The sequence below is a fragment of the Balaenoptera acutorostrata genome, chromosome 16 (assembly GCF_949987535.1).
Source record: "Balaenoptera acutorostrata chromosome 16, mBalAcu1.1, whole genome shotgun sequence".
In the NCBI taxonomy this organism is placed as follows: Eukaryota; Metazoa; Chordata; class Mammalia; order Artiodactyla; family Balaenopteridae; genus Balaenoptera; species Balaenoptera acutorostrata.
In genome coordinates, this window is record NC_080079.1 from 30,564,903 (window position 1) to 30,588,664 (window position 23,762).

A 23,762-nucleotide genomic window follows, 5' to 3' on the forward strand; every position below is an offset into this window, starting at 1 on the left:
GCCTCTTACTAATATAACAGTAGGTTATTTCCCGGCAAGGATGATAGCCACGCCACTTCCATGCCGGCCCACTTGGCAACTGATGCAGTGGAATGGAGAGAGGGGCTTCTTGGCAGTGCCCACTGACCCATGAGAGGGGGTGTTCGCTGCCTAAGAGACTTACTCCTTGCAATGGAGACCAAAGGTAGGCTCTACTTCTGGTTGAGAACGCTTCATCTATCTTTTATCGATTTCCTGGGAGCAAGGAGAAGAGAAGGTCCCTCCATTCACATCTTTACCCCCCGCACTCCCATCCATCCCTCCACACTGATGACCTACCCCAGGTCCCTCTCAGAGAGGGAGGCCGAGATCAACCCAGGAAAGTCCCCAGAGGTCACCACCCAGCTGTCTCTCGGCAGAGGCGTGTGTTCTCACTGCCTTTCGACAGGTCTTGGGGGGGCGGACAGCCTCGTGGTCTTCTGTCTTTCAGAGCTGCCCTGTGCCTCTCTCACCTCTCCTCTGGGGGCTGTAAATTGGTTCACAAATCCTGCAATTCCTTCAGCTCATGCTCCACTGAGTTTCCTCGGTGATTTTCTGGTTTATTTCCCGTTGCCTGGTTGCTAAGATTCCTTGTAAATTGCATTGCCCTCTGCTTGGCTCTGCTCTGCCATTCGTCCAGGCTTGCGACGTGGAAGCTCTTGTCCCGGCATTTGCCATGTACTAGTCATGAATCGATCTAAAGCAACGGCTCTGCTGCAGGCAGTTCCCCCACCTGCATGGCAAGGAGGCTGCACAGCAAGGGGGCGGCACAGCGGACAAAACCCCAAGGGCACAGAGCTAATTTATGCCACCTGGCAGAACTCATCTTTCATGCCTGTCTCATTCCGGAGGAGGAATCAATATATTGAGGTAGTGGGACTGCTCAGCGCTCTTGAAATGTTTCTTGACACCACCCCATCACACCCTGGGGACTGCAGGTGACTGAAAGACAGACAGACGGCCCTCCTCTAGCGCTACAAAGACAGATAGAGAAGATGTGAGTGGGAAGAGGTGAAGAGTGCAGGCTCTAGTCAGAAGATCTAGGTTCAAATTCAAACTCTGCCACTTCCTGGCTGTGTGACCTTGGAGAATTTCCTTAAGCTCTCTGTGCTTTAATTGCTTTTCTATAAAATAGAAATAACAAGCGCACCTACTACATTGGATTGTTGTGAGGTTTAAATGAGATATTTGTAAAGCATAGTTCCTGGCAAAAAGTAAGTGCTCAATAAATGTTAACTATTATTACTATTATCATCATCCACATCATCATCCCAGAGCAGCATGCCTGCAGCCAGTGAACACTGCACCCTCCGCAGCCCTTCGCCCGGCTGATCTGTCTCCGGGCAGCAGCACTGTTATTCTGACCACACCTTTGGCTTGGTGTTTCTTGTTAGTTCCCTCCCTTGTCTGTCTTCCTCTCCAGCTCCCTCTGGTTAACACGGTGGCTTTATATTTTCTTGCACCCTTTGATTGGGAGAGACGACGAGCCACTCATCATAATGAAAAGAGGGGCCCAGGCTTTCTCAGCAGCCACCAGTGGCCAATGTACTGATGGAAGCATCATTCCACGTTGACCTTCCTCTTAGCTATCTTTACAAAAGAGCGCTGCAGACCTTGGGGGCTTAGAAGCCTCTACTTTTGCAGAGACCATCATGGAAACTCAGAGGTGGAAGGAACCTTAGTGGTCATTGAATCCAAACTCCTACCATGCCTAGGAATGCTTTTCCAGCAACCATTGGTCAATGGAGACTGCAGATCTACAGAGGAAGAGCCTGCTCCGTTGATGGGAGGGCAGGTCAAGATGTTAGACAGTTATTTTTCAAGTTGAACTGAAATGTGTCCCTTTACCATTCCTCATCCTGTACCTCTTGGACAACATTGGAAAAGACCAGACCTTGTAAACACAGCAGGCTTTTCAACCATTTGAATCTGCCCTCCCATCTTTCCTTAGCCTTCTCTTCTCCAGGCTAAATAGCCCATATTCGCTCATACATTCCAGGCGTGGTTTCCTGCCTCTTCTCCATCCCGGTCATTTCCCTCGAACCACACCCTGGTGTATTAATATGCTCCTTAGAATGCAGAGCCCAGCCTGGGATGCCTTCTTCTACCTGTGGTCTGAGCAGCCCAGCAGCTCTCCCTGTCCCCCACCAGCATGAATTTAGATTGCTTCTGGAATCTAGCGTTTGAATTGGCTTTTCCGTTGTAGCTTTGACAACTAAAGCCTCTTCACAGCTTCCTCTCCGGGACTTGATGATAAGCCAAGACTCCCCTAACCTGTGCTTGCAACACTGAGTTTTTTTTAATGTAAAAGTGGGGCTTTACATTTGTTCCTTGTGATCTTTGGCTCAGCATCTCCGTTTCCTCAACCAAGCCCGGATGCATGAAAAAAGGGGGTGGACTCAACCACACCAAACACTTCGAGAAATATGAATCTTTACAGTGATCTTGGGCCATTTGTTTCTCTTGCACCAGCATCTCTCATGGCGCTGTGTACACAGTAGGCACTCAGTAATAGCTGAATTGGCATCTTGCCTGCAGTGTCACCCCCACAAAGTGTAAGCTCACATATGTGCTGCGTGTGAAGGCGCTTTGAATATCCTCAGGAACTGTGCAGATATCAGTTATTTGAATATTGCTATTCTTACGGCTGCTATAAGCTTATCGAAGGCAAGAGTCATAGGTTGTTTTTCTCCATCTCCATGGTAGCTGGAAGGACGTCTTTTATACAGTGGGCACTCCACGAAAGCCGTTGGTTGAACTGAATTGAAGGAGCTTGCCCAGCATCTCAGACACAGAAGTCCAAACGTGGGATAGAAGTTTCTGGCTAGGGTGTGACAGGAGGTGAGGGCACAGAACAAAAGGGGAAAGAAAGATGGGAGGTGGGGGCTATGCTGAACCTAAAAGGCATCATTTCCTGCGTGTCTACACTGCATCAGCTATGCCTACACAACTAGCCACTCCATGGCTAAATGGCTTAAAGCAACAAGCATTTATTACTGCTCACTAGACCACTGGTCAGCTGGGCAGATCTAAACCAGGCTTGGCTGACCTTGACTGGGCTCAGTCTTGCATCTGCGATCAGTTGGTGGGTCAGCTGGAGGCTCTTCACACACATGCTGGTGGTTGGCTGGCTGTAGGCTGAGGTGATGGGGTGACTGAGCCATGTGTCTCTCATCACCCGGAAAGCCAGCTCATGCTTATTCGCTCAGCCGCTTAACAGAGTTCCAAGAGAAAAAGCAGAAAGGCACAAGATGTCTTGAAGTCTTGGCTTATCACTTCCACTGCATTCCATTGGCCAAAGCCAGTCACAAGGCCAGCCCAGATTTAAGGGATGGGGGAGGAAAAACCTCCACCTCTTCCTGTGAGGAGCTGAAAGTCACACTGTGAAAGGTGTGGCTACAGAAGAGTATGAAGAATTGGGGACATTTAAATCATCAGTTTATCCCGTCCTCACTTCCTTCCCTGCTTCAGTCTATTCTTCCCTCCCTCCCTCCATCCATCCACCTACTACACAATAGGACCATGCCAGGTGTTGGAGGCGTGGCTGGAGAATGTATAGGTTGGTGACATGAACCCTAGACTTTGGAAGAAAACCACCACAGAGGCAGATTAGGAGGAGGGCTACTGGTAGCCACAGAGCTGCTTTCACAGGTATGAGTAACCTCTGTCTCGTGGTGGCCACAACAAGATGGTCCTTGGGCAGCTGATTCGTCCATGTGCATTTGCTTTTGTGACCAGGCTGAACCCAGATGCCTGCCCAGGATTGCTGCTGCTGCTGCCAGAATCCTGAACAATTTACGAATTCAGCCTGTCACTGCACCCTGCCACGCCACATGTCAATCCAGCCTCAGTGAGGACATAAACAACCTGATGGGTCTCTGGAGGACTCAAGAAGCCTGGCAGCTTTCATCGGCCACAGAACTCTCCCAGGGTGACTTGGGACAAGGCTGGGACTGCTGGGTCAGGTGCAGCCCAGGATAGAGAGCCCCGTGCAGAGCTGTTGGCAGGGCACTGTTATAGCTCAGTTTTATGAGCCCTTAAATCTCAACATTTACTAAAATGATGGAGTCCGGCAGGAAGATTAAGCACTGCTGGGCCCTTTAAATCATCAGCACCAGCCACCCTGGGGGCTAGATTTGTTTTAGGTCCTGACATGATCTCTGTGTCCGAGACAGAGGGAAATGAGCAATGGTGAAGATCTTGGGTTCCTCGCCAAGTTCAGTCACTTACTAGCTGTGTGACCTTTAGCAGGTGACAGAACTTCTCTCTGCCTCAATTTCCTCTTCTGTAAATGGGGCTGTAAGCACTTGAAAGAGAATGCCTCTCGAGGTTCAAGCACACTGTTATAGAATCCAGTGACTCTGGGGGCTCGTGGTGGCTACCAGTTCCAGGAAGAGCCCCTCCACTCCCAGCTCACCCTGCAATGACTTGGAACTACCGGAGGCCTGGGACAGGTTTCTGTAGGAGCCAGAGTCTTAACTCTTAATCAGCCAGAGTCAGAAGAGATGCCCTGCTCCATACTTAGACGACCCCGACTCTGGAATACTCTATAGTCACTCAGAATTGCCCTGGGGCCGCTTCATGCTGCTAACTTGCCAGGTAACTCTGGACAAGTCATTTAACCTCTCTGAGCCTCTACGAGGTACCATAATGCTCCCAGGGGCTTTGGTGGAACAAATAGTGCATCAGGGATGAAAATCCTTTAGCAATTGTGAATCTCTGTGTAATTTATTCATTTGTTCAACACACTTTTACTCAGCACCATGAACCAAGCACTCTGCCAGGCCCTGGAGAGAGAAAGGTGAGTGAGTCTCATCCTAGCCAGGCGCGCACAGCCATGTGGAGAAGCAGGCAGTCGACAAGCTCCACACAGGCACAGGGTCTAGAGGAGCCGAAGGAAAGGTAGCAAGTGCGCCTGCATGTCAGGGAGGCTTCACGGAGAAGGCAGGAGCAGTTACAACATGATGACCCAAAGAGGCCAGCCAGGCCAGAGACGCCTGGAGGCAAGCGTCCCCCCAGTCCGAGCAGTAGGGCAGGTGACAGTGTAGCCTATGTGGCCATGATGGGCAACTGCAAGCTGTCTGGCTGGGACCTTATCAGCAGTGAGGAAGGAGGTCAGGATGGGAGAGGAGAGGGCCAGCTCTCAGAGGGCCTTGTGGGCCAGGCCAAGGGGGCTGGGGTCTAACCTGAAGGTCACAGGTGTCCATTAGCAGCCGCAGCAGCTGCTCCTGTGGGATCTCACTTGGGCTCACCAGGTGGGAGAAGCAGTGCTGTCTGCCAGGCCCTCCTGAGCGCTTACTCTGTGCAGGACGCTGTGCTACGGGCACACCTTCCCCGGCAAGTTCACCTAGAAGGTAGGGTGGCGATTATCTGCATTGTGCTCACGAAGCGACCTTGTATTTTGCCTGAGGCCATCCAGCGAATCAGAAGCGGCTCTGGCTCTGCTGAAATGCTTTACCTCCTCTCTGGGAGCCTGGATGAAATGCAGCCTCCTCCGCTTTCCCGGGACCCCCAGGACAGGTCTCTGTCTCCTCGGGCCCCCAGCATGGGCTTCTACATCTACACCTGCAGTTTCACACTCCCAGCCTGCCCATCTCCCTCGCCGAGAGCAGGCACCTCCTGATCTGAATTTAACCTCCCCCCCAAGGCCTAGACTGGACCTGCCAGGAAACCCTGTCCCCGGAGAGCGCACCTTGAAATCCTCTTCATTAGACGCCTCGTGCAGGAAATTAAAACTGTGAGCTGGGGCGGAGATATGGGGATGTATGTATATGTATAGGTGATTCACTTTGTTACACAGCAGAAACTAACACACCATTGTAAAGCAATTATACTCCAATAAAGATGCGAAAAAAAAAACTGTGAGCTTGAAGCTTTTCAGGGCAGCAACTATTATTTATGGTAATACCATTTTAGAAGATCAAATATTTATAATAGAGTAGACTCCATCATGCTACCCATTGTCTGAGCTTCTGGGGCTTCTGGAGCTGCATTATGAATGGGCCCAGTCATTAAAATGCTTTCAAAACCATTTGTGCTTCTGGTAGCTCCTCTGCGAGGGGCATGGTGTGGCCCAGTGTGAGAAATGCCACCAAGGGCCATGTAAGGCAGGATTCCATCTGTACCAGTGACCATGGAGACATGCACCCCTATGCCTATCCACCCCCTGCCTAGGGGAGATGCCCCTCCTTTGTTCAGATGCTGGGTTTCCCATCATGACCCTTCCCATCATTACACCTGATGTTGTAATTACCACCTTTCTTCCTGGATTCCCATCAGGGAGTTCATTTCTTAAAGGGCAGACAGTGTCTGCCTTCTGCACGGCTGTCTCCCCAGGGCCCAGCACAGGACCTGACACATGGTAGGGACTGAATACATTATAACTGAATGAACAACATGCCCTAAACTCATAATTTTCTGTAAGAGCCAATTGTGAATCCATTGAAGAGGGATTTTCCTGAATTTTTTTTTTTTAAGATGTTCTCTGTGTATGCTTTCTTGTAATCTACTCCAGGTTACAAAGGAATATTTTTTGTCCGCTTGATTTCAAGTCACCCTTTCTAAGTCAAAAGTGTATCACTTGCTTACTTGCTTTTTCTAAACCATCTTCTTCTTTCTCATCCTCATCTAATATTAATAAAACAAGAATTTTATTATTTGCATGGTCTAATTGTTCTGTTGATTTTTCTGTCCTTCGCAGTCCAAATCACTACCCCGTTGGTCTTCCAGAAACTTCCTGTTTGAACTGACTCTGATGTGGGCGTGGCCAGTGACCAAGATTCATGCCACACTCCCCTGTGGCTAGTCTACTTCTAGGTTCAGAGGGAGAGCAATACTTTCTGGCAAGAGTTCAGTCAATGTCCAGGCTTCTTGGCCTTTACAGAATGTCTTCTTAACAATAACAGCTGGGCCTCCAGGTCCCTTTTCTGGGTTTTATCTGATAGCTCAGCAGAATACAATACAGGTCAAGGAGACAATGGCCCTAATCCCAGGAGATTGCCTTCTCTGGAGGGTGCTTCCTAAATCAAGGATGAGAGGTGGGGTGTGTGGGCTGTGAGGCCGGGGACTAGTGCCCGTGATGTGGATTCTACACCTACAGCCTCTATCTGCACGGACTGGCTGGGACGGACAAATCAGAGTGTGGCCAGGAAGTCATGAGGCTATGTTTGGCTCATGAAATAAGGAGACTGATTTCCCGGCTTAGCTCTGAAGGCCAAAAGAGGTCTTTGAGAGGGTTTCGTATCAATTCTATCAGACATGAAGTCTAATCAAATACTCTTTGAAAAATTTCAATAACTTACATTTGTCAGTTTGCCTGTACCCGTATTCAGTTTCCACCTCCCAGAATGCTGATGGATTAGTGACAAATGGCTTCTTTCAAACATCCTGCTTACTGTGTGCTCAATGATTTTACCCTTTATTATAGATCAGTTGTTCTCAGACTTGTCCCTGTGGCTGAGCACCTGGAAGTTACAGGGCTCTTTGCGGAACACCATGAAATACTGACATATTTAATCCCATTATATGAGCCAGCAGCAATTTTACCAGCAGAAAATATGACTATATTAATGTGTGCAGTATAATAGGTAACCACAAACACACGTGTCCTAGAAGAAAAAAAAAAAAGCTGCCAAGCTGAGATTGGCTGTGTGCGCGATTTCCCTTTCATATTTGTTTGCTGCTTGTCCATTCATGCTGTTGTCCCCTGAGGCTGCCCAGCAGTCAAGGAGCAGTAGGTACCAAAGTTTTAAGAAAAAAAGCAAGAATTGGGATGAGAATACTGAGCAGGGGTGAGCAGGAATCTGGGCCATGAAGGTCAGAAAACCCCTTCCAGATGCCCAGACATGGGGCTCTGATCTCAGAAGTGTCCCAGGGACTTGGGCAGCCCCCAGCACTGTCCCAAAGCCCTATAGCTGCTGACACATCTGGTTGAAGCACTAGATTCCAGGGTGAGTCGGCTGCTGCTGAGTTGATATTGCTGCTACTTTACGTTCTCAGCATCCTTAAGTCACCCGGGCAAATCTCTTCCTTGTGACCATGACAAGCCAGGTAGACACAACTGAAAGGATGGAGAAGCAGGAATCAATGGAAGTCACCACCTGACCATCCATGTCACCCAGGAGAGGCCCTGTCCATTTAATACAGGATATCTCACCCCTGGCCTAAGCTTGTGCTGCCTGAAGAAGAGGATAAGAGGCTCTTGATCTCTAGTCCCTTCTTTCCCTCGACAACCCTGCCTGGGCCCATTGCCTCTAAAGGTCCTACGTATTTGAGAGCCGTGATCTTCATGGGTTCCAGTCTTCAACCAATGTTTCCACCACTTCGTTCTGTACCCACTGTATCAGTTTCCTAGGGCTGCCATAACAAATTACCACACACTTGGGGTCTTAAAACAACAGAAATGTATTCTCACACAGTTCTGGAGACCAGAATCCCAAAATCAGTATCCCTGGGTCAAAATCAAGGTATCAGCAGGGCTGCACTCCCTCCAAAGGCTCTAGGGGAGAATCCTTGCCTCTTCCAGCTTCTGGTGGTTCCCAGTGTTCCTCCAGAACACATGTAATCAGGTTACATGATTGTGATATCTGGCCTTCTGGCTCTTATAAGGATTTAGGACCCCCCCAGAAAATCCAGGATGATCCTTAATTTGACCACATCTGCAAAGACTCTTTTTCCAAATAAGGTCACATTCATAGGTTCTGGGGATTAAGACGTGGACATATCTTGGAGGGGGTGGGCCCATTCAACCCACACCCCCCCAAGACAAGATCACCCTAGTGGAAAATCTCAAACCAGGCACGATGCTAGTTCACTTAAATATTCCTCCTGGATTCCCTTTCCTCCAATCTGCGTCTTCATCCTCCTCTTGCCCACAGGGTCTCGGCTAAACCATATTGTCGTATCTAGATCATGCCTGGACACGACAGTAGCCACTTCAGGGAACCAACAGTCCTGCCAGCAGGCAAACCTAAGAGTTACATTTACCTTCATTCCCATCTCATCCTAAGACCAGCACACCTGACCTCTTAAAAGGAAGTAGTTTTTCCACAGAGTGTGATTTATCCCCAAATGATAATTTTTTAATAATTAAAAATTTAAAGCTAGCTCCTAAGGATGATCTTTTGGGTATAAGGCTGACAATACGAAAGAAAAAATTTAGAATTGTTTATTTTCTACAATTAGGATCAGAGAGTGAGATTCTCACAAGTTTAATTAAAGCTCAGAATTTCTGGGGGCCACTGGAAAGTCTTGTCTCTTCTGCCCCTGGAGAAATATTGTCCTTAAGATCATGAATATAATAAAGCAGGTGATACTTGAGAACAGAGTGACACCTCTGGGTGATTCTTCCAGGTGCAGCAAAATGGAAAGACAAGCCCCCTACCAAGCCCAGCCGGCTGACCCAACCCCCATCCCCAGAGGAATTCCTCTAGGCCGGGGAGTGAGGGTCCCCAACTTTACCCCACTAATCCCTTTCTGCTTTATCACTTCTGAAATGCTTATCATCTGCCAGAGGATTATCATTTCATGTGTTGCTTGTCATCAGGCTGTTAAACTTCTTGCTATTATATATTCATTTTGGCCATTTGGATTTTCCATCTCATTGTCTCTTGTCTGCAGTGCAGAATTAATTGTAAAGTATCCTCTGCAACTGTTTCCAAACCCAACGCGTTTTTTCTCTCCTTTCAGAAGGTGAAACTGAACAGGAGTAAAGGGGCGAGGCTCCCTGTCCTGGATCCCCCGCACGCACCCCACGGGCTCAGGGTGGCGGCAGTGTTTGCAGACGGATACACCTCCGGAGCGAAGCACAGAATAGGACCTCAGGGCATTTCGTAGAGAGCAGGGAAGCAGGAAGTTCTGACACCAGCTACTTGGTGAAACTCAGCCTCACTTCCTGGCCCGAGTCATTAGGAAATTATCTGTTTCTTTTCATGTCTGTGTCTCACCAGACTGTGAACTCCCAAGGACAGAGATAATAATAGCACTGATAGCCATCATTTATTCAGCTCTTACCTATGTGCCATGCACTGTTCTAAGAGTTCAATGTACCTAATCTCATCTAATCCTCCATTGCGGCTTGGTGAGCTGAGCGTTGCCACTGTCCTCAATTTGGAGAGGAGGAAGCTGATACGCAGTGAGGTTAAATGACTGGCTCAGGGACGGAGCTGGAATTTGAATTCAGTCCAACGTGCTCCAGAGCCTCTGTCTCTTAACCCCGGCACCGGCCACGGTGTCTGCGACACAGCAGGCATTCCGTACAGTGTGGTGAGAGGAGCGAGTGGGTGAATGAATGAATGCCTGCTCCTGGCGTCCCGCTTGGCCCAGGCTCACCCTGTACGAGCATCCCCCACCGCCCGGTCCTGCCCGTCAGCTCTGCCCAGCGGGGCGCCGCAGCCTGGTGCTTCCAACCACGTCCCTGATCTCTGCTGCAAAGACCTGGGGCTTGGTGCCTTCTGTATTGCTATGAGGTACCAGTGGGAGCGTGCGGTTCCGGAGAAGAGGGGCTGGTCATGACTCTGCCCCATGAAATGCCCAGAGGATGCAGGAAAGAGAAACCTAAATCCTCTGCTGACACTCTAGTGGGTGTGGCATCACGGGTGGAAGGCAGATGATCTGGTTCATCCCACCAGGGCTTTTCTCCCTTTCATGGTTACGCTTTTTTTCCCAACCATCTACCCTTGGGTCTGGGCTGCGAGGAAAGAGGTGGAAAGTAGGTGTGAGCCGAGCCCTGGTCCCCCGAGTGTCCCACTGCGAAGGACACGGTGCCCCTGGATCTTTCGTGGACTCAGAGCCTCAGAGAGCAGAGGGCGCCTAAGGGTGACCAAGGTGTAGAGGGACGAGGTGGGCTTTGGAGCCAGCCAGGCCCGGCGCCCCCTCCTCACTGGGTGGCCTTGGACAAGCCCCTACACTCCCTCATCTGTAAAAGCAGGACAGTAAGACCTACGTTAATCCTGCGGATTAATAAGATGTCAGTATATAAAGGGCCCACCCGGTTCTCTCCAAGCCTGGTTAGGAACTGGCTGTGTTTCCCCTTTGGCCCTTCAGTGGGTGTGAAGCAGCAGCATTCTGCAGAGTGGTGGTGAGAGGCACAGGCCCTGGAGCGGGCGTCCTGGCATGGGTCTCAGCTCTGCAGCTCACTAGCTGGGTGACGGCACAGGTTTCCTCTGTACCTCAGCGTTCCCAGCTATGTATAAACAAGGAGTCAGTTGCCCTTCCTCACAGTTGTTGTGAGGACTGAACAAGACAAAGGGGTCAATCAGCGTTCCTGTAACCAGTAACCTCCCAGCAGAGTAAGCGGCAGTGCCTTTATTACGACCCCCCCCACCTCCTCCTCACCAGGAGATCGGAAATACTGTCACCTGCAGGGCCAGAGTGAGAAGAACCCTCCTCCCTCCCCACTCCTCGCCTTGGGACACCTGACCAAGAAACCTCAGGAAACAATATGAAGCCCTTAGAACCCTGTGCCCTCCTAGAACGTTCAGATCCCTGTCCCCCCCCTCAAAGAGATGCCCCAACAAAGATTCAGAAACTGAGGTCTGGGGCTCTGCACAGACACACCTGGGTGGGAATCCCAGCTCCATTACATGTAACCTTAAGCTAGTGACATAACCTCTCTGGGTCTCAGTTTCCTCATCTGTAAAATGGAGAGAATCTTAGGATCTCCTAAGGGAGATTGCATAGGGTTTTGAGGCTTAAATGAGATAATACATGTAACTCAATTAGAACAGACCTTGGCAAATAGTGAGCACTCAGCAAAGTTTAGCTATAACCCTTTCTACTGTACAGCTCTTTACAGTTTATGAAACTTTCTCACATACATTCTCTTCTTGACAATCCAATCATAATGGCAGACCCGGGGCGGGTGGGGGGGGGGGGCCTTCAAATTCATCAAGCGCTAGACATGCCAAGGCAGGAATTATCCCTGTTTGACAGGAGAACCCCAGGCTCAGAAAGGTCACATGACAGTCCCAAGGCAGGGCCAAACCTGCATAACACCGAAGAGCATCCTTTTAATCACGGGCGCCAGGGTATTTTCCCACCAAGGAAAAACGGCACCACACCCATGAAGGCATTTAATTTTGTTACAGCCCTAGGCATCTAGGTCACTTCTTTGCATGCACTGGCTCTGCTGGGTAAACAGCTCTGCTACGTGCCACCCCCAAGAAGGGGCCACTGTTACAAGGCCAAGGGTGTTGACATGCTGGAAACAGTTGCCCACCTATTTTCATCCTGCAAATAAATGCCTGGATTCTGGCCAGGGACAAGGTGACCTCAGTATAGATGAGAGCAGAGCCCTGTTGACCAACTCCCCCAAGCTGGAGGCAGAGGGCCCCTCCTCGGTTGTTTTCCAGTATGTTCTCCTTATTAAAATGCAGGCTGTGTCAATCCCCTGTTGGAAATTGTGCTCTTGCATACGTTATGAAAGCCATGACCGTACTCATGTTCCCCAAACACTTGTTTCCAACCCAAGAGATCCCTTTAGCTAAAAGGCAGAAAGGCTGAGTAATCCCTCAATTTCAAAAGACACACTTTTAAGAAAGCAGCCAAGTCCAAATTCAAGCAGCTGCAGACACATCTTCTCCCCAAGAGAGCAAAGAGTGAGAAAGACCAATAGCCCCAAAAGGTAGAACCTTCTAGTTTATTTTAAAAGATGAGAATGTGTTCATCAGCCTCCCAGCCCCAACATGGAGCTGCCCCAGGCCACCCACTGTGTCCCAAAACGTGCTCCATGGAATATTCTGAGGATGTTAATAAATAATTTACCGGCGTCAAGAGAGCATTGGGGGAGGGGGTTCCATTGCCAAATAAGTTTGGGAACCTCTGGACTAAAGAAAGTTAAACCAATGTCCTTCCTCCTCAAGCCTTTGGAAATGCTGATGTGGATGAGCTACAAGAGAAGGGTCCAGAACGCAATGCTCCCCAAACATGTTTGAAGACCATCACCTGAAGACTCCATTCAATATAGTGATGCCAGAATCGCCCCCCACCCCTCCTCCTCCGGAGAACTCCACAAAATCAGAGACCTGCCTTATTCACCTTTGCTTCCCCAAAGCACCAGGCCCAGCACCCTGCCAGGAGTAGCAGTAATAAAAGTTTGTTGAATTGAATAGAATTCTAAAGCCCCTTAATTCTAAAGCTGTTTGTCAGCAGCTTTTGAAGGACTCTGTCCTTGGAATTCTTGACACAGATTTTAATGTTCTCAAGTGTCCCTGATTTCTTGGAACAGTTTCTACTTTTGCCTCAGTTAAATACAGCTTAGATTCCTGCCCAGGCTGTTACTGGTTTCTGAGAACTCCTCTCTGGGATACCAGACCCTTACCCTTAGAGGCAGGAGAAAGGCAATCAGCCCCACACAAGTTCAAGATCCAGCTCCTCCCTTCCGTGGTGTAAGGCCCTGGGCAAGTCTCCATTTCTCATCTGAAACCTGGGCTTGATTATGTCTCAGGCTCACGCAGAGGATTTAATGAGAAAATGGAAGTGACATACCTGGTGCATGGCAGTCCCTTCCTCAATATTAATTCCCTTCCCTGTCACACTTCCAAAGGCCTGAGTTACAGAGACAGGTTTAGCCTAAAGGCCGGGGAGGGCCCTTGCGGAGGGGAAAATGCAAACGTTTAACGGACAATTATTACCGATGCCAAGGAAGAGCTTAGGAACTTCGACTCCACAAACAGCAAAGTTATGCACGTCTCAGAACCCACAACTCAGACCTGGATTCCCATCCAAGGAAGCCCAGCTTACAAAAGCCCTCTACTCAAGGGAAGGCGTTTACACTTTGTCAAAACCACAGAATGCCTAGTACTTAGCCTGAGGTTTTAGCAAATAATTCATAACCCCCATCACCAAACTCAGCTTCCCATTCAGGGCACTTCCGCTTATGCTGTGCAGTCTCAGCTCACAGCCAGCAGAGGGTGATGGTGCGGGGGGGCATACCTGGCCCAGGGTCCCTACTCAGCCACTGAGTAGCTCTGTGATTTGGGACGAGCTAATGTCTTTGAGCCTCAGTTTCCTCACCTATAAAATGAGAATCTTAATATCTACCTCCTGAAAATGTTATTACAAAGATTAAACGAACTAGAGCAAAATGAAAGGATTTTACACACTGCATAGTGTTCAGCCGAGGCGGTCTTGGCCCTGCCCTGCTGACAAAGACTCGCTCGGAGAACCTCTGCTTTTCCCTGGCCTGCTGAGTGATTCTGAAAGGGAACTTCTCGCCCATCCAACCTGGGCACGTGGAGCAACCTTCCCTTTCACATTCAATTCCACAAGTGCTACACGAGCACCTACTGTGTGCAAGGCGCCTGGCCAGGCTTGGGGATGACCAGGACCCAGCCCCTGGCTCTCAGGAGCCCCGTTCCAAAGGCAGAGACAAGGCACATGCATTCTCCAGAGGACCACAATGCCAAGGCAGAAGAAAAATGCCGGGGAAATAATTTTAAAAGAAGAAAAGTCTACATGCACAAAATCATTCTTTGAAATGACGTGTTCGGTTAGATATATAGTCATTAATTTACCTCTGTAATTTTTAAGTGTTTTAAAGCACAAAATTTTTTTCCAAATAAAATCTGTCCCAGAGCAATGTATTACAATGACAACAAGAACGACAAAGAGGCTGTGAAAAAGATAAAAGCAGAGTCCCTGGGGTCGAATGAGAGGTCGGATGTCACCCCTTGGACACCCCTAAACCCAGATTGAGAACTCCCAGTCTATATGACAAGAAATCATGGCGCCCTTACATTATTGTTACAGGGAATAGGTAACAACCAAAGAAAATGATCCTGTAATGATGAAAAATCAAGAACAGAATGCCAGGTGCACCTTGGCTCCTACTGAGGGGTTACACATCTAGGTGTGAGTAGTGGGGTTTCAGGCTGATTTTAACAGTAACTAATTGTGTCTTGTCAGTGGGGACACGCGCCCGCTGTTTGGGGCACGCAGTGGAAGTAGGAAGTAGGATTTCCCAGGTGGGACTGGAGGTGCTTCAGGGCAGGAACCAGCATTTGCAAGTAAAGGGACTGAGCAGAGATCTGAGGACTGCTGAGTCTGGAGGGTTTAATGGAGCACAAAGTAGGAGGAGGGAAATTGGGAGAATAAGAGGGAGGGAACTGGAGTGTAGAAGTGCTCCCCCATCACTGGTGTTTTTCTTTGATTTCCAGGTAGCAGAGGGCTGTGTTGGGGGCTGGGGGGACGTGGAGCTGTCTCTGTCCCCTGGTGGAAAGAGGGTCCAAGGGTTGTCCCCAGCGTGGTCCCTTGGAGAAGGAGCTCTCCCAGCTCCCCTCTCTGAGGGTGGATTTGAGCCCTCTGTCTCTCCTAGGAGCCAGGGCCCTGGACATCCTTGCCAAGGTCATTGGTGAACCCCGGGGAGCCCTGTAGCAGAGACTGGCTCAGAGGTGGCCATAAGAGGGCAGGAGAGGGCTGGTAATGGGCCGGCGGGCAGCCCCTGCTGGTGTGCTGGCCGGGCCTGCAGCTGGAGGCCCTGGGAACCTGTGCTGGCCTGGAGTCCGGGTATGGGTGGGGTGTGGGCAGGAGAGGGAGAAGGGAGGAGGAGCAAGGCTAACACTGCCCTCTGGGGACAAAGGCCACGACAAGAACTGGACAACGTCAGACAGACCTGGGCTGGATTCCCAGCTGAACCGCTTCCTGGCTGTGTGAGATTGGATGAGTTAACTGACTTCTCTGTGCCTCATTTCCTCTTTGGCAAATTGGGAGATGTTAATAGCAAAGTTACGGAGGTGTTCACATGAAAGAAGGCAAGGGACAGCCTGTATTAATCCTAATGTACTGGCAGTGGTTGTCCTACATACGTGTGCATAGACTTGAGGGTTGAGTGTGGTCAGGGCTGGAGTTTCTCTCGCCTTTACTGGAAGAAAGTCCCCTGGGGGCCGCTCGCCAGCACCTGCAGCCTCCCCAGAGTCTTTCTCTGCGGCTGGACCACACTCCTCTCGCCCTCTTTCTCTCTCTCCACCCCCATCACTTTCCCAGTCAACACCAGGAAACAACTTGCCCACCCAACCCCCTGACTGCTAGGAACCTAGCCTCCAACCTGCCGGAATGTGCTACCAGGTGTGAGGTCCCCTCCAGGGTTCCTTCCAGCCTTAGGGCCCCACCTGTGACCTAAGAACCCTGCATGGGTCACTTCCGCAGAATAAGTTCAGAGTCCACGGAACGCACGCGCGCACGCACACACACACACACACACACACATACACACAGGGTCTCCAAGCACAGACCCCAGAAAGAGGCCTCTCCAGGGAGTTGCCTGAAACAATCAAGACCCCAATCTTATCTTCCTCTACCCCTACCCTTCCCCACTTTGTCCCTTCAGGACTTTGCTCCTTAAAAACTACAGGGTTAGGGAGATGGGCACTGGATCCCCCTTCACTGACTTCCCCAGGGCATGGAGGTGAGGACCACCCTGTGTCACTCTCCTTTGGGTTCCCAGCCCCTAGCAGAGGGTCTATCTCTCAGTTCACACTTGATATATATTTGTGGGCCAGAGGTCATTGGATTATGCTCCTATTACCTTGTGACAACTGGGGACCACTAGCTTCCCTGAGTCTCACACAGATGCACCAGCTGCTCAGGCCTCCTCCCCTGCCCTCACCCCAGATCATGCAAACAGAAGCAGCCAGCCCTGGGTCCTCTCTAGATCCTTACCATCAGCGGGTCATGGACCCCTTTGAGAATCTGGCGAAAGCAATAGAACATCTTCCCAGAAAAAGCCACCATTCTTTTCTACATGCATTTTTAGAGAATTTAATGGATGTCCCCACCCTCCTGCCCCTGCAAAGGCCACTCATGAGCCCTCCTGGGCAAGATTTCCTGCACCAGCTCCTAGGATAGCTCCCCTCACACTGAGAATCAGATCAGGACTAGAACTGACTCTGCAACCCTAAGCAATTTAGTTTGCCTCTGTGGGCCTCAGTTTCCTCATCTGTAAAATGGTGGTGAAGATAACCACAGTGGCAGCCTTATGAAGTTGTTTAAGGAGCAGATGTGCTCACGTGCAGATCAGAAGCACAATGGCGTATTCTTTGGGGGCAGCCTCCCTTCTAGGCTCTGAGGGGGGTGCATAGCCCTTACCCTTGCAGAGCTATTGTTAGAGGTCCAAGCTTCTCATCTAGGACATTAAAAGAAGGACAATATCCTTGTCCCCAATTCCCTCTATCCCTTGAGCTCTCTATCTCTAGGAATGCCACAGTCTACCCAGGCTAGAAGTTTGGGCTCTTTTCTCCCCAGCCCCCCGTAGCCTCTCCATCACAGACGTGCCTGTTTTACCCCTTAGATATCTCTTAATTCTGTCCTGCTCTCTCTCATTCTCTTGTCTGGATGACTCCAACCATCCCCTGTCCACAGCCTGGCCTCCCCAATTGATTCTCAAAAGAATATCAGAAGGTCTCCCTAAACCACCAATAGGATCAGGTCAGTCCCTTACTTAGCACTCCTCAGTGGCTCCCCATCACCCTCAGAATAAAAATCACACAGCTTACCCCCGGCCCCTGAAGTCTGTCCCACCTCTCCGGCCTCATCAGTCCACATTCCCTAAGGCCTTGAGGCTCGTGAGTGCTTGCTCTCTCTGGGCCCTGGACCTTTGCACATGCTGCTGTTCTTCCCAGCATGCTCGTCCCCAGCCTTCCTGCTCTTCCTCGTCTCCTCCCCACCTTCTCCAGCCAGCTCCTAGGTGTCCATCACCTCTCCACGTAAACCTCACATGCTCTGGGAAGCCCTCCTGTCCTCTCTCCCCAGGGCTCAATTAGGAGCTTCTGCCCTGTGCCCTTCTGCTTCCTCTGTCCCCCTGCCAAAGTACCAGCCACTCTGGTTTTAGTCACCCATCAGCCCACTCAGTCACAAGCTCCACAAGGTCAGGGACCAAGTCAATACTGTGGCAGCCTCAACCCACAGCAGTACCTGGCTTGTGGTCGATGGATGTTCCTGAAGAGGGTGCTGAATGATGCATGAACAAATGTACACATGGGGTGAGAGAGATACACGGAACAGAAGCCATGGCCTTGGAGGACTACTCTCCACCCTGGAATGCTCAAGGACAGTGCAGTTGCCTGTCCCTTTCCCTGCTCTCCTCTGCGGCACGTTCCTTGTCCTATAGAAAACCCCTATCCCAGCACTGAGCTGCAAAGAATCTTGGAATCCAATTAACTGATGTACTAAAAATATCCAGAGCTAACATCTAGATGCCCCAGGCATTGTGCTGAACTCCCTAAAGGGGGCATTCTACTTAATCCTCAACAAAAGCTGTATGAGGCTGCTGTCCCACTTCACGGATTAAGAAGCCAAGGCATGGAGGAGGTAATGGGTTTTGCTGGAACACCCCGCTGGCTCCCACAGCCTGGCTGTCGGATCTGGGATCCCAGTGCTTATCCCTCCATTCACTCCCTGTCCTTATCCAACCGTGTGTTTCAGATAAGGAAACTGAGAGCCAACCCCTCCAGGGCCACACAGTGGATTTACAGAGATCTGGGATTTGCAGCTCAGACGTCCACACTCTGGGTCCAGGACTCTCACCTTCGCCACCCTGCCCACTCTGGGCAGCCCCCAAGCCCAGAGGATGCCCACAATTTCCTTCTACTAGCCTACCACCTGGACACCCTGAGGTGCTCCCTGAAAGCTGTGCTCCTCTCCAGACCCTGCGAACACCACAGGCACGGGCACGCACACGAGGTCCCGCACGCCATCCCCGGTTCCTGCCCGCAAGACTGCCGCTGTCCTTGAGCTGCAACTCACGACATAATGAGCTCAGTTCTTCAGGTGGCTTGACTGGGACTGTTTCACAGCCGCCAGGATCTCATCCCAAACCCCTCTCCATCCAGTGGCCCTGTTTTGAGCTGCTTCCCATCCCCCTGTCTTTGTGCGTACCCCCTCCCCCACCAGCTCCTGCCTGCACACTGTCACTCCCGAGCATGGGCTAGAGGTTTGCCAACTAAGCCCTGGGAGCCTGGGAAGGTGCCTGCAGGGGTGGGGGCAGAAAGGGGCCCTGTGCCCCTCCTCCACTTCACTCAGGAGGCTCGGCTGTGGATCTGTTCACGGACTAGAATTCCCTGTATGCTTTTGTTTAAACAAAGGATTCTTTCCGACTGTGAGAAAAAGCCTTCAAGCCCTCAGCAGGTTCTGTACTCCCTCCAAGCCTCCAGTCTTCACATTAGTGCCCAGCGAGACAGATTCCATCCTCTCTCCCTTGTTGTCACCTTGCAGATATTTATAGCATTACCGTGTCTACCAGAGAGCGTAATGGGCTTTTTAGGCTAAACCAATTAAACTCTCCTCCCGTAAGTCATGTCTCCTGGATTGCTTCCGCTGCCCTTCTCTGATCTTGCTCTATCTTCATTATCTAGGCTCTTCACGATGGGGGAGGGCAGGGCCTGGGAGTTCACATATTGGTTGCTGGAGAATGTCTGCCTCTCTTTCCAGCCCCGCCGGCATCTTTCTGCCCCAGCTGCCACTTCTCATTCCCTGGTGGTGTGGACATGCTCCAGACCTGGGCAATGCTGTCAACCCCCTTGCAAACTGGGAAGCAGAATATACTCAAAGAGGGGTCATTGATCTCTCCCTCCTTTTTATCTTTGCTAGCTCCAATCCACAGCTATCCAGCATCTAAGCCTACAGCAAATGCACTGGGCTGGCAACACAAAGGGTGAAACGTGCAAAGATGATTGAGCTCTGGGATGTGCTCCAGGCCCTGCAGTCTGATGGAAGCTGCTGCAAAGCATTTCCCAATGGTTGGTTGTGATCCCAGGGGCTCGTGAAGATAGTGCAAGGGATCCACGAGCTTAAAGGCAATGATACTATGTTCCCCTTTCTTTTCTTTTTTTTTTAATTTGACTTTTATTTTATTTATTTATTTTTTATACAGCAGGTTCTTATTAGTTATCTATTTTATACATATTAGTGTATATATGTCAATCTCAATCTCCCAGTTCATCCCACCACCCCACCCCCCGGTTTCCCCCCTTGGTGTCCATGTTTGTTCTCTACATCTGTGTCTCTATTTCTGCCTTGCAAACTGGTTCATCTGTACCATTTTTCTAGATTCCACATATATGAGTTAATATACGATATTTGTTTTTCTCTTTCTGACTTACTTCCCTCTGTATGACAGTCTCTAGGTCCATCCACATCTCTACAAATGATCCAATTGCATGCCTTTTTTTTTTTTTCAGTAAATTTATTTTATTTATTTCTTTTTGGCTGCGTTGGGTCTTCGTTGCTGTGCACAGGCTTTCTATAGTTGCCGCAAGCGGGGGCTACTCTTTGTTGCGGTGCATGGGCTTCTCATTGCAGTGGCTTCTCTTGTTGCCGAACACGGGCTCTAGGCGTATGGGCTTCAGTAGTTGTGGCATGCAGGCTCAGTAGTTGTGACTCGCGGGCTCTAGAGCGCAGGCTCAGTAGTTGTGGCGCACGGGCTTAGTTGCTCTGCGGCATGTGGGATCTTCCCGGACCAGGGCTTGAACCCGTGTCCCCTGCATTGGCAGGCGGATTCTTAACCACTGCACCACCAGGGAACCCCCAATTTCGTTCCTTTTTATTTTATTTTTATTTTTTATTTTTTAACATCTTTATTGGAGTATAATTGCTTTACAATGGTGTGTTAGTTTCTGCTTTATAACGAAGTGAATCAGCTATATATATACATATATCCCCATATCTCCTCCCACTTGCATCTCCCTCCCACCGTCCTTATCCCACCCCTCTAGGCGGTCACAAAGCACTGAGCTGATCTCCCTGTGCTATGCGGCTGCTTCCTACTAGCTATCTGTTTTACATTTGGTAGTATATGTAAGTCCATGCCACTCTCTCACTTCGTTCCAGCTTATCCTTCCCCCTCCCCATGTCCTCAAGTCCATTCTCTACGTCTGTGTCTTTATTCCTGTCCTGCCCCTAGGTTCTTCATAACCATTTTTTTTCTTTTTAGATTCCATATATATGTGTTAGCATACGGTATTTGTTTTTCTCTTTCTGACTTACTTCACTCTGTATGACAGATTCTAGGTCCATCCACCTCACTACAAATAACTCAATTTTGTTTCTTTTTATGACTGAGTTAATATTCCATTGTATATATGTACCACATCTTCTTTATCCATTCATCTGTTGATGGACACTTAGGTTGCTTCCATGTCCTGGCTATTGTAAACAGAGCTGCAATGAACATTGTGGTACATGACTCTTTTTGAATTTTGGTTTTCTCAAGGTATATGCCCAGTAGTGGGATTGCTGGGTCATATGGTAGTTCTATTTTTAGTTTTTTAAGGAACCTCCATACTGTTCTCCATAGTGGCTGTATCAATTGACATTCCCACCAACAAGAGGGTTCCCTTTTCGCCACACACTCTCCAGCATTTATTGTTTGTAGATTTTCTGATGATGCCCATTCTAACTGGTGTGAGGTGATACCTCATTGTAGTTTTGATTTGCTTTTCTCTAATAATTAGTGATGTTGAGCAGCTTTTCATGTGCCTCTTGGCCATCTGTAAGTCTTCTTTGGAGAAATGTCTATTTAGGTCTTCTGCCCATTTTTTGATTGGGTTGTTTGTTTTTTTAATATTGAGCTGCATGTGCTATTTATATATTTTGGAGATTAATCCTTTGTCCATTGATTCATTTGAAAATATTTTCTCCCATTCTGAGGGTTGTCTTTTCGTCTTGTTTATAGTTTCCTTTGTTGTGCAAAAGCTTTTAAGTTTTATTAGGTCCCATTTGTTTATTTTTGTTTTTATTTCCATTACTCTAGGAGGTGGGTCAAAAAAGATCATGCTGTGATTTACATCAAAGAGTGTTCTTCCTATGTTTTCGTCTAAGTGTTTCATAGTGTCCGGTCTTACATTTAGGTCTTTAATCCATTTTGAGTTTATTTTTGTGTATGGTGTTAGAGAGTGTTCTAATTTCATTCTTTTACATGTAGAGGTCCAGTTTTCCCAGAACCACTTATTGAAGAGACTGTCTTTTCTCCATTGTATATCCTTACCTCCTTTGTCATAGATTAGTTGACCATAGTTTCCCCCTTTCTTTTCTAAATCAATAAAATATTTACTTTTTAAAATGGGATGGTGCGAGTGCTCTGAAGGCATGCCATGAGAGGGCACCCACCTCGAGTCCACTGAGATCAGATAAGTCTGCCCATGACTCAGTCTCCAGACCATTGGCTCATCACTCAGCCGATTGCCGAAAACCATCCTGGTGGTTTTCACTATCATGCAGTATTAAATTATTTTTATGTTTAGTCATACTCAGTTTAATTTACACCCAGTATGGACCATTGGTTTAAGACAAGAAGCATATGGAACTCTGAGATGGAAATACAATATCAAGTTAATGAGGAACATAAAAAACAGAATAATTCTCAAAATTTTCCTAGGACTCCATAAACCAGTGCTAAAAAGGGAAAACACACAGTGGCAATTATAGTCAATTTGGTTTTTTATTTATTAAGAATAAAGATGGGGCTTCCCTGGTGGCACAGTAGTTGAGAATCTGCCTGCTAATGCAGGGGACACGGGTTCGAGCCCTGGTCTGGGAAGATCCCACATGCCGCGGAGCAACTAGGCCCATGAGCCACAACTACTGAGCCTGAGCGTCTGGAGCCTGTGCTCCGCAACAAAAGAGGCCACGATAGTGAGAGGCCCACGCACCGTGATGAACAGTGGCCCCCGCTTGCCGCAACTAGAGAAAGCCCTCACACAGAAACAAAGACCCAACACAGCCAAAAATAAATAAACAAATAATTAATTAAAAAAAAAAGATGATCCACTTCTATAATGTGTTTTTGAAAAGCGCTTACAAATAGCACTTTCAAACTTTTTCTTTCATCTCAATATCCAATGGAAGAAAACTCTTTACATTTAAAAAACTAGCTGATTTTTCAAAACACAAAAATTTCAGTAACTCCAAATAAGAGGTCGTAAGAATGGTTTTTTATACTGCAACTATATTTACAACCTGCATTTTAAAATATATTTGGTCCCCAAATGAAACATATAATATATCAAATTAAAATTTGTCAATAAATCACCTTTTCACATAATTAAAGTAAATTAAACAACATTTATCACTGGTTCAATGGGGAAAATGCCCAAACATACCCAAGCTTTAAACATAATGGATATAATTAAAGAGTGATTAAAATAAACTTTACAATACAACCTTTAATAATACACTGAACTAAAATTACATTATTACATTTAAAAATCACTCTCTTATATATCACAGAAAAATTACAAAATGATTTTAAAATATTCGTTAGTGTTTTCTCTAAATCTTTATGTTTTTCCTCTTCCTGGTTCCCATGGGAGAGTTGCATTTTTTTCGGCCCCTATGGTTGAATAAGGTTGTGTGCTTACTTCTGGCCAATGAGGACTGAGTGGAAGGTTCTATACCTTCCAAAGCTCCTTTCCCTCTGGCATGGTGACTGGCAACATTTGAGTTGGTGGCTGTTGCCTCAGCCCAGCTCCCTGAGCCAGAATGATGAGCATAACATCCTGTTGACCCGTAATGGACATGCTGACCCAGCAAGAAAGAAAACTCTTTTAAGCCACTGAGATTTTTGGGCTTGTTTGTTACTGTATCTTAACCAAACCAATCCTGACTAATACAATTCCCACGTGGGAATATGTTACGTTACCTATCACCTTATTCCTAGTGATAGATAATCTCTATCACTAGGAATAACAAGGCAATGGGTCAAGCTTGGGCCTTGGGGGAAAACACACCTATGTCTGCGTCCTGGACTAACTACT